The sequence below is a fragment of the Vicia villosa genome, linkage group LG5 (genome assembly GCF_029867415.1).
Source record: "Vicia villosa cultivar HV-30 ecotype Madison, WI linkage group LG5, Vvil1.0, whole genome shotgun sequence".
Classification (NCBI taxonomy): Eukaryota; Viridiplantae; Streptophyta; class Magnoliopsida; order Fabales; family Fabaceae; genus Vicia; species Vicia villosa.
The window spans coordinates 14,076,005-14,079,588 of NC_081184.1; positions in this window are offsets into that span (position 1 = coordinate 14,076,005).

The following is a 3,584-nucleotide window of genomic DNA, read 5'->3' on the forward strand; positions in this document are numbered from 1 at the left end:
AAAAGACTCTTTTGTTTTTAGTTGTTTATTAATGAATGATGCATGAATGCATGAATGCACACACAAGAGTTTTAAACAAACATGGCGTTGAAGGGTATAGTGGTCATGAAGTCCAAACGCAATCCCCGCCCCAATGGTAAACTAAGGTTAAGGATTTTTGTACCTGTAGAACGGGTTCTAGGGGTCTCAGAGTTTTTGCTCAACCTTAAAGATACATTGATTGGTATCTATAAGAGAGTTTTCTCTGAGAGTAGTATCTGCGTGACAATTACTTCCGTAATCACCGCTCTACGTCCTAAAAAAAGGCTTTAAGTGGGGTTAATGTGTTTCTAGGTCCTCCTGGTACAAATCAGTCTCGGAATGCAGTGGCGTAGTTAATCACAACCAGCCAGGCAAATCCCAAGAGTAGACTTGGAAACCAAGATTAGAGGGCCTTCACCGGGAAGACATCCTCCATCCTATCTTATGTTGCACTCAAATCCGGGTATAGGATTTCTCACCACAAGGGGGAATCAAGCCCTTTCCCGATACAGAATAAACAAAGTAAACAAATATATATGCAACAATCACATGATATGAAACAGAGGTTAGGCAGGACCTCTCTTGTTTGAGGGGGAATTTGGCATCCCTAATTCCTCATTGGGGCTGGACCAGCAACAGGTCAACCATTGGTTTGGATGAAAAACCAAGGTTTTTAACACTTATATCCCCAGCAGAGTCGCCATTTTTCTGTGGTGTCGTTTTCTTTACCTCCCCGTTTCACTTGGGAGGACGGCACGCTAAACCCTTCACGTGAAATTTGGAAGGAGAATGCGCCCGTGGTGGGATGAATTTTGTTTCAGTTCTTCCTACGATATCACACGAACTTTCTTATTGGTCCTACGAGTAGGAAAGGGAAAAAAAGATCTCAACTAAACCCTAGGAGTTTGCTAAGTGTGGGGATTTCACCTAGACTAGAAATTCTGGAGTCCGGGGGGTCGGTTATACATAGGGAAGTGTTTAAACACCCTACATATCTGTAGTACTCTACAGGAACCTTCTCTGTGTCATTGTGATTGTGTTTGCTGCTAATGATTGGGAAAGTTTCTCCTTTGTGTTAGGAGAGAGAATTGAATTGATTAAAGAAAGACAGACAGATAGACAGACTAACTATTTTTGGTATTTTATTAGCTCGCTGAGATTCCTTGTGAACCTCATGCCTACATGTCCCTAGTGGAAGTCAGAGCTTAATGTAGTTCGGGGAACTAACTAGGGAAATTACTTGTTTTTGGTGCCTTGCTTGAAGCTCAAGGTTGAAGCTTGGAATTAAATCTCTGTTTACAGTAAAGAGACATGAAATCATCTTTACAGAGAGGTATTTGTACTATTCTACCACAAACATTTAAAAGTGACAGAAAAGCTAAAAAAAATGATGTTTCATTAAGAGGGGAGTCTACTTGGTTGATCAAGTATGACAGCCATCGTGCCTCTAAAATGAAAGAAAGATGCTCATCCTAATTAGGGAAAGTGTACAAGTCTGGGGATGTGCCAGAGCATGTCTTTCAGAGTCCTAAATGGGAGACTTTGAATGAAATTGAAATTGAAATGTTTGTTTGTTTGAATGTGGTAGAGTAGTAAAAATATCTCTCTATAGAGATAAGCTATGTCTATTTACTATATGAAAGATTTGACTTTAGCTGGCTTGAATGAGGCCCAAGCTTGAGGCTTTTTGATTGATTTTATTGATTTATTGAAATGATAACTCTACTGGGGAGTATTTAAACTAAGGATTTTTTGGTGTTCTGTACGAAGCCCAGAATTGAGGCTGACTCTACTTAGGGAGACTCTATTTGGGGAGATTATCTCCTAAGAGAATGAATCTTTGATTTTTGAAAGACTGATTTTGGAGCCTAACCCTTTCCAGGGGTTTTGACTCAGCTGGAGAAATTGTCTGTTAAAAGACTGACTTTATCATGTTTTTTGGAGGCTGACCCTTTCCAGGGGTCGTGGCTCTTTTTGATTAATTGACTTGGGAGGCTAACCCTTTCCAGGGGTTTTTATTGAAATGATGGATTGATTTGGAGGCTAACGCTTTCCAGGGGTTTTGATTAAGGTGAAAGAAATGATTTGGAGGCTAACCCTTTCTAGGGGTTTTGATTAAGGTGAAAGAAATGATTTGGAGGCTAACCCTTTCCAGGGGTTTTGATTAAAATGAATGGCAGAAAGATTATCTAGTGAGACTTCTTGTTTAAAGCCCAAGATGAAGGCTAACACTTGCTAAGGATAAGCAAACATGGATCCTAGACTCTACTAAGGAAGATTGATGAAGATAAGGGTGACAGAGATTGTCCATGTCTCTCATTCCAAAAGGTGTACTCAATGTGAAATTGAGACAAACTTGGCTTGTTAAAAGTCTGGTTTAAATTGGAAGAAAACTCACCAGGGTAGGCTAAAAGGTGACTAAAGACCTGTTCCTATGTTTATAAGAAACCTGATGGGTCCTTGTATACAAGCTCAAGAGGAAGCTGGAAATGCTTTTAAGAAGCCTGTGGGTCCTTGTACAAAGCCCAAGAGGAGGCTAATCGAGGGTCCTTGTTATAGCACAAGAGAAAGCTATGTAGTTTTGAACTTATTTTGGCTCTAAGCAAATAGGTAAGAGGTTTCACCGGGAATAATTCCTCTTTGGGTGGATGTGTCCTATTTTTTTTGGATTCTAGGGTTTTTGCCAAGATGTTTCACCGGGAATAATTCATCTTGGGGGTTTGAACTACAGATCTCTAATTAGGAAAGAGCCTTCACCGGGAAGACATTCTCAATCCTAGGTCATATTCCTATAATATATATATATATAGTTTAACTGTCCTAAGGTTTATACTCAAACGTAGTTCTAAACTAATATATATGCACAATTTATATTTGACAGTAATTTAAATAAAGACTGTAAATTGAAAGCTTGTAAAGCCTAACCTGGATGGAGTGGAGGCCTTTAAAGAAGTATGTACAAAGCCTTACCAGTAATTGATGGATGACAGTTGAATATATAGGATAAACAGTTAATGGTTTTTTTGAAAACAGAAGAAGTGAAGATGGACAAAGGTCACATAGGTATCTGAAGAGTTTCACCGGGAATAATGCCCTTCAAATACCAGAAGAATGTTTTGAAAACAGAAAGAAGATTTTGAAAATACAGTTTTGAAAACAAGCTAAGAAGAGAAGGTGTTTGGGACTTACACTCTATTAGAGGCCCAGTACTTTATAGTACTGGTGTAAAATTAGTTTTGAAATAATATAAGGTTTTGTTGTTTGAAAACCTTAATTATTCGATTTATTCGGAGATTGAAAACAGTTTTGAAAATTGACAGAAAGTCAACTTAATTAAGGTAAAGAAAAAAGATCTATGCCTAATTAAGACCTAAATAATTAGGGTTTTATCATAAACTTTATTCACAAAAATAATTAGGTTAAAACAAAATGAATATATGCATTTAAAGTATTTAAGAAAAAACTTAAAACATACTATTTTAAACCTAATAAAAATATATGAAATAAATAATATTTTTATGATTTTTTGATTATTCATAAAATAGATATATTAAATAACAAGT